Genomic DNA, 15623 nt, shown 5'->3' on the forward strand with positions numbered 1-15623 from the left:
CATTTTGTTGAAATACAAATAATGTGGGCAGAGTTTTTCAAACAAACCTTTTTTTATTCAAAGCTGTAGTGGTTAAACTGAACACCGTTATATGAGGAGGAGGTTAAATGTCAGCAAAACTTGCAAAGAAAATGTACAAAATGAAATTTACTGGTTGCATAAGTATTCAGTCCCTTAAGTCAGTACTTGATAGAAGCATCTTTTGCAGCAATTACTGCTATGAGTCTTTTTGGCTAGGTCTCTACTAGCTTTGCACAGTAGTATGGTTACATTTTTGCCCATTCTTCATGGGAAAATTGCTCCAGTTCTGATAAGTTTGTTGGGGATCGTCGATGGACTGCAAAAGTCTCGCCATAAATTTTCGATTGGATTCAAGTCAGGACTTTGCCTGGGCCACTCAAGAACATTAATTCTCTTATTGTTCAACCACTCCAGTGTGGCTTTGACTTTCTGCTTTGGGTCATTGTCCTGCTGAAATGTGAATTTCCTCCCCAGTTTCAGAGTCTTCGCTGACTCAAACAGGTTTTCCTCAAGGATTTGCCTGTACTTTGCACCATCCATTCTCCCCTCTATCCTGACAAGCTTCGCAGTCCCTGCTGAAGAGAAGCATCCCCATAACATGATTCTATCACCACCATGCTTGACAGTTGGGATGGTGCTGACTGGGTGATGTGCAGTGTTGGGCTTGCACCAGACATAACGCTTGGAATTTAGACCAAAAAGTTCAATTTTTGTCTTGTCTAACCACAAAACCTTTTTCCACATGTCTGCAGTATCATCTATATGCTTTTTCGCAAACTCCATACGTGCTTTAAGATGAAGCCTTTTGAGTAATGGCTTCTTTCTTGCCACCCGTCCATACAGGCCAGTGTAGGGACCGGCTTATTGTTGATGTGTGAAAACTGACTCCCATCTCAGACACAGAACTTTGCAGATCTCTCAAGGTCATAGTTGGCTTCAGAGTGACATCTCGAACCAGTTTCCTGCTTGCCCAGCTGCTCAGCTTGGGAGGGAGACCTGATCTGGGTAGTGTCTGGGTGGTATGATGCATCTTCCACTTCTTAATGATGGACTTCACTGTGCTGAGAGGGATAATCAGCGCCTTTGAAATGTTCTTCTACCCTTCTCCTGCTCTGTGCCTCTCTACCACTTTATCCCTGGTTGCTTTGTTGGATCACTATGTGAGTTGCAGCTTGAAAGTCTTTATATACCTGAGGGAAACTATCTACAAGTTTAAACACAGGCTGAAACCATTTCATTAATTTTGTGACCTTTCAAATCATTTGCACCTGAGCTGATTTAGGGTTGCAGTAGCAAAGGGGTTGAATACTTATGCAACTGAGATTAATCTGTTTTTCTCAGTAAATCTTACTTATTTATATTCTATATGCATTTTTTTTAACTTTATCAATATGGAGTAGTTTGTGTAGATTCTACATGTTAAGTCTAATTTGAAAGCGTCATGGTGTATGCTCAGGTGCCAACAAAATGTGAAAAAATGTTGTAAAACAATAAAATGTGGAAAAGTCCAAGGGGGGTGAATACTTCTGCAAACCACTGTGTATATATATATATATATATATATATATATATATATATATATATATATATATATATATATACACAGTGGTTTGCAGAAGTATTCACCCCCCTTGGACTTTTCCACATTTTATTGTGTTACAACATGGAATCAAAATGGATTTAATTAGGTGTTTTTGCCACTGATCGACACAGAAAAAGTCCATAATGTCAAAGTGAGAAATAAAATCTACAAATTGTTCTAAATTACTAACAAATATAAAACAGAAAATAATTGATTGCATAAGTATTTGCCCCCTTTGCTATGACTCTGGTGCAACCAATTGTCTTTAGAAGTCACATAATTAGTTGAATGGAGTCCACCTGTGTGCAATTAAGGTGTTTCACATGATTTCAGGTTAAATACACTTGTCTCTGGGAGGTCCCACAGTTGATTAGTACATTTCCTAACAAAAACTACATCATGAAGACAAAGGAACATTCAAGCAAATCCGGAATAAGGTTCTTCAAAAGCACCAATCAGGGGCAGGATATAAGAACATTTCCAAGGCATTGAATAGCCCCCAGAGCACAGTAAAGTCCATTATTAAGAAATGGAGAGAATATGGCACAACTGTGAATCTGTCTAGAACAGGCCGTCCTCAAAAACTGAGTATCGGGGTGAGAAGGGCACTAGTGAGGGAGGCCTCCAAGAGGCCTATAGCAACTCTAAAGGAGTTACAGTCTTCCACACCTGAGCTGGGAACAATAGCTCGGGTGCTTCACAAAACTGGCCTTTATGGGAGTGACAAAAAGAAAGCTATTGTTGAAAAAAACTCACATCAAATCTCGGCTAGAGTTTGCCAGAAGGCATGTGGGAGACTCTGAGACCAAGTGGAAGAAGATTCTATGGTCTGATGAGACAAAAATATAGCTTTTTGGCATCAACGCTAAGCGCTATGTTTGGCACAAGCCTAACACCACACATCATCCTAAGAACACCATCCCTACCGTGAAGCATGGTGGTGGCAGCATCATGCTATGGGGATGCTTCTCTGCGCCAGGGCCTGGAAAGCTTGTGAAGATCGAGGGCAAAATGGATGCAGCAAAGTACAGAGAAATCCTGGTGGAAAACCTGCTGAAGTCTGCAAGGGACCTGGGACTTGGGAGAAGATTCATCTTCCAACAGGACAATGACCCCAAACAAACAGCCAAAGCCACACTGGAGTGGCTTAAAAACAAAAAGGTCAATGTCCTGGAGTGGCCCAGTCAAAGCCTGGACCTCAATCCAATTGAGAATATGTGGAAAGAGTTTAAAATTGCTGTTCACCAAAGGTCCCCATCCAACTTGACGGAGCTTGAGCAATTTTGCAAAGAAGAATGGGCAAAAACTGCAGTTTCCAGATGTGCAAAGCTGGTAGTGACTTATCCAAATAGACTCATGGCTGTAATTGCTGCCAAAGGTGCCTCTACCAAATATTGACTCAAGGGGGTGAATACTTATGCAATCAATTATTTTCTGTTTTGTATTTGTAATTAATTTAGAACGATTTGTAGATTTTATTTTTCACTTTGACATTATGGACTTTTTTGTGTTGACCAGTGGCAAAAACTCCTAATTAAATCCATTTTGATTCCATGTTGTAACACAATAAAATGTGGAAAAGTCCAAAAAGTCCAAGGGGGGTGAATACTTTTGAGAGCCACTGTATGTATATATATATATATATATATATATATATATATATATATATATATATAGATATATAGATAGATAGATAGATAGATAGATAGATAGGCTATAAAAAAAACAGGTGATTCCAGCTGGACTATCAATATTATTAATTATTGTTGTTGTTGTTAATGTATGTATGAATTTTCTTATAACAAATGCCCTTATCCAGGGCGACTTACGGTTCTTAGAAAAAAGCACATTACAAAAATCAGATCAGTGCAGACATGGAGCAATAGCAGTTTGATAAGCGCGATCACGGCTAATACTGAGAAAAAAAAATGGATGGTACTGTAACAGAAAACAAATTCAAAAAATGTAAATGGATTAGAATAGGTAACATATCTGTGTGACACCCTTCACAATTATGTAGAGAGAAGTAGAGAAATCATAACCTCATTTTCCAGCAAACAGCACAGCATAGATACATCTGTTTGAATTCCGTAGAATCTGTGATGGCCATTTAAATATTTAGCTTAGCCATGCTAATGCTTGTTTAAATGATAAATATTAGATACAAATGTATGCATGTGCGCAAATTTTATATGCTTAAGCACAACATTATTTGAATTGCTCTGAAGGCCAAATTTGAATGAAAATGGCTCAATTTTGTGATAAGCATGACAGGCTTGCAATGTGCAGAATGTTTCTATTACATGCATTTAGCTAATAGGATAGTGCCCTACCCTCAGCAACATTGGCAAAGGGCAGCAGTGCCCAATAGATCAATCTGTAAACTATCCCTGTAGTTGCATTCTCCAAAGGCTCCCTTTCCTTTTCATGCCACTCACCCGGTAAAGACACAGCTGACTTTTGTTTTAAGTATTGTTATTTATTTCTCATTGATATCAGAAGCATACTTTGACACCCACGATCTGCATTCCAAGCTATTGACTATGCCATACAGGTGTGGTAGGAGCAGGGGCGTGGTGAGTGGGGGGCAGTTGGAAGGGGCTTTCAGCAGGAGTATGAGTAAGGGATACACATGTGCAGACTGCATCCACAGGCAGCGTTCTTGGCCGGCTCCATGCTGAGATTCCCGTCTTCGGGGCTTCCGAATAGAGTAGTGTTTTCAGCATTGTGGGTTTGTTTCACAGTCCACATTTCTGTAAATATGTTCATGTATAGTGTAAGGAGCATGGGTCGGAGCTACTCTGGCTGACAGGTGTGTTTCTGTAAAATAAAGAGTGGAGTTTGATGCTACAGAGATATTTTGTCTGTCTCCTTCATGTTGACACTTATCCAGTTAGCAAGTTGCTACAATATATTTTTATTTAAGTTTTATGTTGAATAGCCTACACTATCATGTGGTCCTGTGGCAAAGTGGTAAGTGGTATCAGGTGTATAGCAGGTGCAGTGCGGATACAGTAATTCCAAGAACACACAGACAACAAAGTACGGGATATGATTGATTTAATGGTGTATAATCCAATGGTTTGATGACCAGCCAGTAAATAATAAAGAGCTGGCAATACACAACAATGTGTATTGCACAGTAATGAAACAAAGGGTTGCAGTCCCTCAAATAATAGACACGGTACAAAACACACACAATTAGACACACACGAGTATATGTAATTGTGGCAAAGTTGTAAGTGGTATCAGGTGTATAGCAGTATACAAAGTACGGGTGAAAATGATTGATTTAATGGTGTATAATCCAATGGTCTGATGACCAGCCAGTAAATAATAAAGAGCTGGCAATACACAACAATGTGTATTGCACAGTAATGAAACAAAGGGTTGCAGTCCCGCAAATAATAGACACGGTACAAAACACACACGATCACTGTTCCAAAGTGAGTGCTCTCAGTGCTTGTGGTGAAATACAATATAATACGTTCTATTAGTGAAACAAGTGCTGATAACAATGTTTATTCGTGACGGTAGTGCAGTGGTGATCCGGTTTCGTGCTGGCCCTTGGCGACAGCTCCAGATCTGTGTTTAGCCGTCTAGTGATAATAAACACAGACAATTACTAAACAGACAAACAAACAAACTCCTTTCATTAATTATTTTGGGCAATCTCCCGGTCCTTCCAGTTTCCTCGTAGCGAAACCCAAGCGAAAGAAAAGATTTACAATTCTCCAGCCCCTTTTATGCGATTATGCATGACCCCTTGGTAAACGATTGCAGCTGATTCTATTGTCTGCAGCTGCTACCTCGTTTACCTTCCAGGTCAATACATTCTCGCACTGGAGTCCTGTCTTTTTCCAGGCTGATTGACTTTCCAATCCAGGGAATGAACTGTCAGGACAACCTGTCCAAAGCCTTTCCCTTTCGCTATTTCGTATCCTCACAGGTCGAGAGGGAGATTTACAACCAGAACCAGTTTCATTTCTCCATTTAGTAGCTTATTTATATATTTGTGGGGGTGGGCATGCAAATTCGGGGGTGCCAATGATACCGATGTCTGTTAAGCTTTGATTCTGCATTCCATTTGCAGGTTACATTTGAGTGTAGACTCGTCTGAGGAATACTGGTATGTACTGTACATCTATGATATATATATATATATATATATATATATATATATATATATATATATATATATATATATATATATATATATATATATATTAACTTGCTTAGGGGGGCAATTATTTCAACTTAAATGAAACGAGCTGAACGGGCAATGGAATGAAAAAGGAGCACCTTTCATACATTAACTTTACATTCAAAACGCCGACAAAATGTACCAATGCAGTAATCAGTAGCCTAGCCTACTACTGTATAAGCAGTGTCTTTGATACTGAAATCTATGTGAATGCAAGGTAAGGAGGTGCAAACTGTTGCTGATCGATCTATGGCTGATATACTGCTGTATGCGTCTATTAAAGTAAAGCTTTCCTGCATTATACAGGTAGTTGTTTAGTATCTGCTGGCTCAGTCTATGTTACATGCCGACGGTATGTACTATGATACCGTGCTGTACTCTTGATTCTGTTTTGGCAGTTATTCTTTCAGCACCAAGAAAGCGTGCTTGAGAAAGTGATTCGTTTTCTTTCGGTCCAAAAGAACGATCATGATTGCAGCTTCCCTGTTTATTTTTTAAACATGTATTAAAACTAGTGATGCTGCTCTCACAATTGTTCTTTTGAATATAATCATTATATAGATGTGGATGGAACCTTGTGTGATCGCTGGGTGTTTTCCATTGTTGTAGTACCTCGGAAAGCGCCTGCATTTCACTTCAGTGATTGGGTGAGTGAGTGCTGGAGTGATGTGCGCGGAGTTAAGGTTTGCTTTTTAAAAGTGTTATTTTGTGCCTCGCAGAACTGGTTTTGTGCTTGGCGCACACTTTCGAACATGGCAGGATCTCACAAATTGTAGGCCACTCCCGCCAAATTGCGCTATGCATACATTATATTTGTGCACAGAGCAAAACAGATTGTGGCACGCAAAAAGAAGTTTTGAATATGGCACATTTTGCGCATTCGCAAACCTTTCGAATATCTGGGCCCTAATCAACCAATTTGTTATTCCACCAATGCAAACAATTGTACATAATGAAATAGCTGGTATCGAGCTATAATTTAATCCTTAGGGAGATCAAAAAGGGTAATGCAGACCCTAAATACTCTCCCTTCTTCTCAGTACTCTCCCTCTATTCCTGGGTTGTTCAAGAAGGTTATGAGTCTGCACTCTCTGTTGTAAGAAATGCCCCTGAAAATTCGCAATATTGCGAATTTCACAGAAATAGTGTATTTGGCTGCTTACTGTGAAATACGCATTTTATTTTCCTTACAGTATTTTCCATTACAGTACTCTTCACCTGCACTGTTGATTTTTATCAAGTAGAAGCAGGCTCAGCTACAGTAGCTGTACAGGTCTGGCACTTTCTCAAGCACGCTTTCTTGGTGCTGAAAGAATAACTCCCAAAACAGAATCACGAGTATAGCACGGTATCATAGACATACCGTTGGTATTATTGTTTTATTGTTATTATCATTGTATTTGTAGATGTTAATTTGTGGGACTACCAATGTTAATTAGCTGTAGCTAACTTGGGTGCTATGCATCGCATGTTTTAATCATGAATTTTTTTTATTGCACATGGTCCATAAAAAAAAAAAGTCATGCATTTGGTTACTAAGGCAACAGGGTCAAACAAATACCGGCTTCATGACTGGTGAAATGACACATACTACTAGAAATGTACAGTGTGTATAAAGAAAAACACAAAAGTTTCTTTTTTGTCATTTTAGGTTTGCAGTTAACGATTTTGGTTTGATGCAGCAAAATAGGCTGTAAATTATACGGTCATTTTAATTGTTGTACATCATACGTTTTAAAAGTTTACAAAACTCGAAAATGTTGCTGAATTTGTTAAAGATTGTTTTTAAAAAATCTATTTTGTCTGCTTGCTGCTTTTTCTGCAGTCTTGTTTCCAGCAGACATTTGTTACATTAAAGAGGCTAAATGTTAAAATGCTTCAGCCTTGGTTTTTGAATGATGTTCTTGATGAACTATCAATGGTAACACATTTTAGGCAATTTACATCAGTAGAATATAATGTAAATAGATTTTTTTTTTATTTCATTATTATTTTTTTAAATAAAATGTCGATTTCGTGACACTCCGTGAAATTCGTTGCTTTTTAAAAAAAATGTAATTGTCATTCGTGAATTTCTTTAAAAAATATCATGAATTCTCCGGGCCCCTATGACTGCTGCCATAATGCTCTTTCCTATCAGCTGCTTTCTGACTTTTGTTGCCCCAAATAAGACCAATTTGAAATTGAGAGAGGGATTCTACTCAAGGTATTTCTTGATGCCAAAAAAGGACGGCGGCCTTCGCCCCATCCTAGGCCTGAGACACCTCAACGGGTTCTTGAGGTAGAGGAGGTTCCAGATGGTCACACATCGCCACATCCTCCAGTCTGTCCGGCCGGGTGACTGGTTTACAACAGTGGACCTGAAGGACGTGTATTTTCTGGTTCCTGTCCGTCCAGAGCACAGGCAATATCTCCGCTTCGCCTTTCATGGGAGCGTCTTCGAGTTCTCTGTGCTGCCATTTGGCCTCTCCTTAGCCCCCTGCACATTTTCAAAGTGCATGGATGCCATCCTAGCTCCCTTGCAGCTGCAAGGGATCAGGGTGATAAATTACCTGGACGACTGGCTGATTTGTTCCCAGTCCCAGGAAGGAGCAGTGGCCCACACAGTGATTGTGATGGAGCATCTGTCGAGGCTAGGTCTCACCCTCAACGATGCAAAAAGCCAATTAACACCGGTGCAGAGTGCTGTCAATTTGGGTCTCCGGCTGGATTCCCTTGCAATGCGAGCCTACCTGTCGCACAACAGGGTAGCTGCTATTCGCAACTGCCTGACCCTGTTTCAACCAGGGTCCACAGTGTAACTAGTGTTGTGCCAGAAACTACTGGGTCTGACGGCCGAAGTGGCTCAATGCCTTTCGGCTACACCCCAAGCATGACAGACACCGTCAGTTGACAGTGTCTCGTCTGTGCTGGAAAGCACTACGCTGGTGGAGGCAAGCCCCTCACCTGAGCAAAGGCGTAAGGATGGGAGTCATTTACAACCATCAAGTGGTGACGACAGACGCATCCAACTCCGGTTGGGGGGCGGTCTGGGCAGACAGAGGAGTCCGCGGATCCTGGCCAGGCCGCTGGACGGCCCTGAATATAAATGCACTAGAGCTGAGAGCAGTCCACCTCGCGCTGCAATATTTTCTCCCTGTGCTCCGCAACAAACATGTCCTTGTCCGCACGGACAACATGTCTGTGGTTGCATACGTGAACCACCAGGGAGGGCTTCGGTCCCATGGGTTACACTGCATAGCCCCTTCAGCTGCTGATCTGGGCACAGAGGCACTTCCTGTCCCTCCGGGCTGTACATCTCCCGGGAGTGGTGAACTGGGCGACGTACTCCTCTCCAGGGAGGGTCCTCACCCATCAGAATGGCGACTGCACCCTCAGGTGGTGCAGCGCATTGGGGAATGCTTCGGGGAAGCCCAGGTCGACCTTTTTGCCACAGCAGAGATGACCCATTGCCACCTGTGGTTCTCTCTCCGCAGCTGCGGGGGTCAACTAGGAGTCCTTAGTGCACAAATGGCCCAAAGCGCCATTATACACTTTCCCGTCTATACCGCTGCTCCCTGCCTTTCTCAAGAAGGTCAGGAGAGGGGAAGCGACAGTTCTCCTGGTGGCCCCCAGATGGCCCTGGAGAACCTGGCTTTTGAACCTCTGCCAGCTGCTGCAGGGCCAGCCCTGGGAGATCCTGCTGCGAATGGATCTCCTCAGTCACACGAAAGGCATCCTCTGGCACCCAGAACCAGGCAGACTCCAACTGTGGGTCTGGCACCTGAATGGGACCGTCTGTCCGCCCTAGGGCTCTCAGACGCAGTAGTAAGTACACTGCAGAATGCTAGGGCTTCTTCCACAAGAGCGTTGTACGCCTATAAATGGAAATATTTTCAAAACTGGTTCATGGCCAGAGGCCATGATCCCGTGTATTGCCCTATAGCAGTTATATTAAAGTTTCTGCAAGATCAACTAGAGGCGGATAAATCCCCCTCTACGTTGAAAGTGTACCTAGCAGCCATATCTGCTTGCCATGTTCCCATCGACTTAGTATCCCCGGGCGCTCATATACAGACAGAATCGGACGGGACGAAAAGTGTATCGGACAGTATTGGATGGAACTAAAGGTGTATCGGACTGTACCGGACGGGTTTTAGTCACACCGCCGGTGTCGTAACCATGTGTGTCCCCGAGTATGATAGTGCCGCCGGATGCATTATAATACAGGGAGACACTATCAGATAGGCGAACCCGTCCGATTCTGCCTCCCGTTATTAATACACATCAAAACAACATAACAACCAGTAGTATTTGCGTGTCTGTATGAAACAAAATGAGTTCAAATGTATTAAAATTAGGTTTGGGTATTAAACTCAACATTTTTGTTGGATATCTAATCCACATCATATATTTGCAATATAAACCCGAAATAGAAAATGCATGAAGTAGTGCTATATGCACCAAAATTGTATAAAACCGTGATGATTTACTAAAGGTAATACTATGAAAATGTAATCAATAAACGTTAAAGTCGTATGCTGGCCTGCCCCACCGAATAAAATGTATTGTACTTCAAGCGAGAGATGTGACATATAAACCTACCTTTATGAAGCTACGTTAGTTTTATACCTCTACAATAGCTACTTTGATTTAGCCTTAACAAATCAAAATCCTCCAAAACCTGTTTTCATTTCAAAATGTAATCTGACAAACCAATAAGATTCAAACTGCTAGTTTTCCCTTAAATTCAAAATACCAATCAGCATGAGAAAAAAAAATACAATGTTTGAAATAAAACGGCAAATAAGGCTTTCAAATCGTTGGATGTGTAACTGACTTTCATCAAGAAGAGATTGTAGAAATGGAAATTCATTTATTAGTATAAATCGTCATGTTTTATTTTCAATATAAAATTGTTTAATACTTCTTGGACGTAGCCTGCATGTTATTTAGTATACTGTGATTTTAGTTTTTTTAAAGAGACTAATCAAAACCTTAATTTATATAAATAAAGCAACAAGCAAAGTCCTTATTCCTCATCTTTCTCTACTTGTACCTAAAAATATATTGAGGGCTTCTGGCTTTTGGTGTTTTTACTGTGTTTAACTGTAACTCCCCTTTTAAAATTAGCCTAAGCACTGTTTAATGTGTTTTGGTTTATGAATTAAAATGGAGCAATGTGTTAATTGTGAAATTAATTAATAAAGGAGGAGGCGAAAAGTTGGAGAAGCACCCAAAACCAGAAGCCCTAAGTGTGTGTAATAGGGACGGTCAAATCCAAAAATTTGAGAGTCAGTTCTAGAATCGATTCCTGATCTGGGAATCGATGGAATCGACTTTGAGACTATATTCTGAATCATATAATTCCCAATTCCGATTCTTTTTTTAAAAAAGGGAAAACTTTAAAAGCAACATAATATATAAACTATATTTAGAATGTATTTATTTTGTTGTTATCCAGATACTGTACTTACAGCAGTGACTTAACATCACGAATTTACCAAGAGGGGAAAAAAATGGATTGTTTTATTTTTAAATTGAGAATTACGGCAGAAATTGATTTGTGTGAATTAATAATCTGTGATGTTACAATACACCCATGAGTTACCAGCACAGTCAGAGCTACAAATCTAAACGGAATATAAACGGAATGCTTGGATGCTGCTTGCTGATTGGCTGTTGAGGATTTTTTTAACGGGTAGCTAGTAGCCTACTGTACATAGCATATTAAACTCGCCTTAAATATACACATTGTTGTGAACAGTCTTTTTTAAAAATGAGTGACACTCCTCATTCCTTTCGTCACATTTGATCTTTTCAGAGGCATGAGAGTGGACAAGTGGCTAGAATTACAAGAAAAAATACAAAGCAAGAGACACAAAGATTTAACAAGTCATCAACTTAATGAAATCAAAGAAAACACAAATGCTTGGGCAGCTGGTGTTTTTATTGATTTGATGAAACATAAAGAAATAGTAATCGACTTAAAACAGTTTGTCTTCAAAATCTAAATGGTAATTTATTCTTCGGTTGGTCAACAGTACTCATTTGATATGTTAGCCTCCGTGCTGGGCCCAGTTCCTCGTAGCTGGTTTAACTCATTCAGGCTAATCAGACGTTAGCCTGATTCAATTAACCCGATAAGTCAGGCTATCCCCGTTCCTCGACGGCAAATACAGGCTAAAAGTGTCTCGTTAACTTGATTTCGACTTAAGAAATCCGGATAATTGCGTGTGCTCGTGCTACCTCAAAAGGGAGAATCACAGAGCACTGAAACAATGATCTTCACGAAAGATGACGTTGAAAGAGAGAGCAACTTTTTTCAGCCCAACTGAGCAAGAGCTTATCATGGAAAGTTTTGAGGAATATAAAAGCATTATCACAACTAAATGCAACACTGCTGCTGCTGCCAAGTCCAGAGAGGAAGCATGGAAAAAAATTGCAGATAAGCTAAATGCGTAATTTTTTTTTTTTTTTATTACACAGGCTATGTATTTACCTAATTATTTCACACACGTCCAATTTAAATCTGCATGCTTGTAGTAATGGAATGTAACATGGACTGAGAGTTTGCTGCATGAGAATGGTTAGCTCTCTATTGTTTTGTCATAACTTGCCCTTGTTCTTTTTTTAATATATAATACTGTAGTATTATGTTGTACTAATTAATCTGTCTGATATAATTGGTGTTTCTTTAACTTTGTAGCCAAATTAACAGGAAATGTTTAGGTATTTCGCTTTTCCATACATGTAATAACAATCCCATGGGCATTAAACAGACTTGGCAGCAGGTTAAAGTAAAGTATAAAAACATTATTCAAAGTGGTAAGTATTTATACTAATTATGGCATGTCATTGTGTAGAATGACTTGTCAATGAGATGTGTTTTACAATATCAGCGAACAAGAAGACGGTGGAACGGCAGAAGACTGGAGGGGGACCTGTGGACATTCAGTGACCCTGCTGCAGCCGCCACCAATAATTTTGGACCCAGCAGAGGAACCTACTGATGTAAGTTAATAGTGCTTGGTCTGTCATGTAATGGTTCTCTATACGTAGGCTACATTGCGTGTGTTATCTAAAACCGATTAAATTGTTCCTGAGTTCCTATTATTCCTAATATTCTGTAGCAGACTGCTGATCCAGACGATGATGTGGAGACCATATCAATGTGCTCTATTCCTGAGGAGGTAAAAGCTACTTGTGAAAACTGAAGTACTATTCCTATTCAACTATGCTAATCACAGTTGATTAAACTGTCTCTCCATTGAGTGCTACATTGGACTAAACGTTACATTTCTTTAGGGAACTGAACCACACCCAGAGCATGCTGAGCCTGGACCTGTGGGAATAGAGAGGTGACTGCTCATTCAAGACATACCAGTGCCATTGTAGTAAGGAGAGGCAAGACTGTTGTGACCAACTGATTACCACATTAAACTGAATTATCAATGCTGTCTTTTAGAGAGACACCGAAAGCCAGGAAGATGTGAGGTCTCTATACAAGCGCTACCTTTGGCAGGAGATTGCTTATCACCAACTGAAAATGAGAAAACTAGAAAATGAAATACAATTGCTTGATAAACAGCTGCTGGATGTAAGTGTAACCATGTGAAGAAAGGCTTTTGTCTAAAAACCCATTTTGAGTGGTGTGGTCTGTCATGGATTACAACTGTACCAAAATAAATCTTCTGCTTTTCTATTAACAGGACCATCCATGAAATTCCAAATAAAGGATTTATTTTTGAACATGATGTTCTTGTTTTGGCATGCTATTGCTCACTGTTCGTAATGTTTATGAAAACTGGGGGGATCTTAACAAGGCAAAGATTAACAAAAAACAAAAGGAAACAAATCATATATCCATTAAACAAGTGAAACAAATCATACATCCATTAAACAAGTGAAATAAATCATACATCCATTAAACAAGTGAAATAAATCATACATCCATTAAACAAGTGAAATAAATCATACATCTATTAACCAAAGTAGTGGTATGCAATGCGATCCCTTGCAGCTCGGCCGTTCTGCTGATCCAGCTGCACCGGATCCACATCATCTTCGGGCTGGGCTTGGAAGACAGGGACCCTCTCCTTTCTTATGGTGGCAATGTTGTGGAGCACCGCACATGTGCCAATGATGTCGCAGGCTCTGTCTGGTGCAACCCTCAGACCACGAAGACAGTTGTCCTTGCAAGAGCCACATTGAATTGTGCTTGGGGCCCTGGTGTTGGTTCTGGGTATGGGGTCATTAAGAAGGGTCTACATGCACAGCCTCTGTCTCCAATTAGGACCCCATCATAATGACCTATGAGATGAACACTGTTAGATCACGTCATAAAATAAAAAATTAAGCAATGATTTCTGACAAATAAGATTATTTCCTATACCTTCCTCGAATCTCTGGCACAATGTAGACTCTCTGAATATTCTTGAGTCGTGGACAGAGCCTGGCCACTTAGCATCTGAGAATGATTGAGGTCAAGTCATGGATGACGTACAGTATTATCCAAAGTCTGACACCTACTGTCTAGCACTGGCATTGTATAATTGTCATTAAAATGTTGGATTATTTGCATCAGTTGCTGAATTGTAGCTCATTTTTTTATTTCATGTAAGTGATAAATACCTGTACATTAATGCTGTGAAAGGATTTCCTGTTCACAAAATCTGCTTCATTTGGTCCTGAGGGTGCCTTGATGGGGATCTGACTGCAGTCCACAGCACCAATAACGTTGGGGAACTCTGCATAATAATGTAGCCTACTTAATAAACGATAACGATGGGATTACCTATTCATTAAATTGCATATAAATCTAGTAAATTACCTGCGACTGCATAGAAGCCCTCTTTGATGCCATTTCCCCTTGTATGTCCCGGAAATGTGATGAACACATAAAGAAATCTCTTTAGGGTGAGATAGACCCTTCGGACTGCACGGCATGCAGCGGCTTTGTCGATATTTTCAGCATTGCCAACTGAGTACAGGAATGCGCCACTAGCCACTAGTTAAAAAACATATAGTCTGTGTTACTGTCAACGCACGGCTGCGCCGGGTGGTATTGGCAATGTACGGCTCAAGTAGATTTATTAGGTAAATGATACCTTGCCGACCGAATCTATAGCACTCAAATACAAAAACATCTGAATGATGCAAAGGATCTTGGCGATCTCTCAGTACTCTTTCCCTACGAAAAGCTAATCTAATTAAAATTGCTCCTTGATCTATGGGATCTCTAAGGAAGGGCGCTGCCATTTTAGAGGGGTGTGTCAAGTGCTTTCATTGGGTAGAAGTACGAGTTTTTATACAATGATCCGGCTGACTTTAAGATTAAGAATGTGTTGCTATGGTAACTTAGTCGGCTAGACTTTAAGCTTGCTTCGTGGAACGGAAAAAGCCAGACTTCTGTCAAGTTATCCTGAGAGTTATCCAGCTAACTCAGTTAGCCAGCTACGAGGAACAGGGCCCTGGTCTCAATCACTCCGTAAACAGTGCTGCTGACATAACCTACAATGATAGCCTGTTAGTCACCAAGCATTTAAAAATGCCTAGAAGCACTGTCCAGCCTGACACCACTATCAACAAGATTAAAAAAATAAAAATAAAATATTATTGAAATAATATTAAAATAATACAAATGTACTGTACGTTATATTGAATAAACGATTACCCCATACAGGCAGTAGTGGTCGGTAAATTAAAAAAAAAGAAAAATTGCTGAAGACGGCAAGATATTACTGAGCTTACGTTAAGCACAGCTGAAGGGCAGCAACCTCGGGAGAAAATGTGACAGATGGCGCACAATAAAGGCAGATTAAAACTGTGAAAAGA

General features: G+C 40.2%; 1 pseudogene; it reads right to left on the minus strand.

Annotated features, from left to right (window-relative positions):
• Nucleotides 1–13753: 13753 nt before the first annotated feature.
• LOC117424831 (putative nuclease HARBI1) lies at nucleotides 13754–15047 on the minus strand (annotated as a pseudogene).
• Nucleotides 15048–15623: the final 576 nt, after the last annotated feature.

The sequence above is a fragment of the Acipenser ruthenus genome, chromosome 19 (assembly GCF_902713425.1).
Source record: "Acipenser ruthenus chromosome 19, fAciRut3.2 maternal haplotype, whole genome shotgun sequence".
NCBI lineage: Eukaryota > Metazoa > Chordata > Actinopteri > Acipenseriformes > Acipenseridae > Acipenser > Acipenser ruthenus.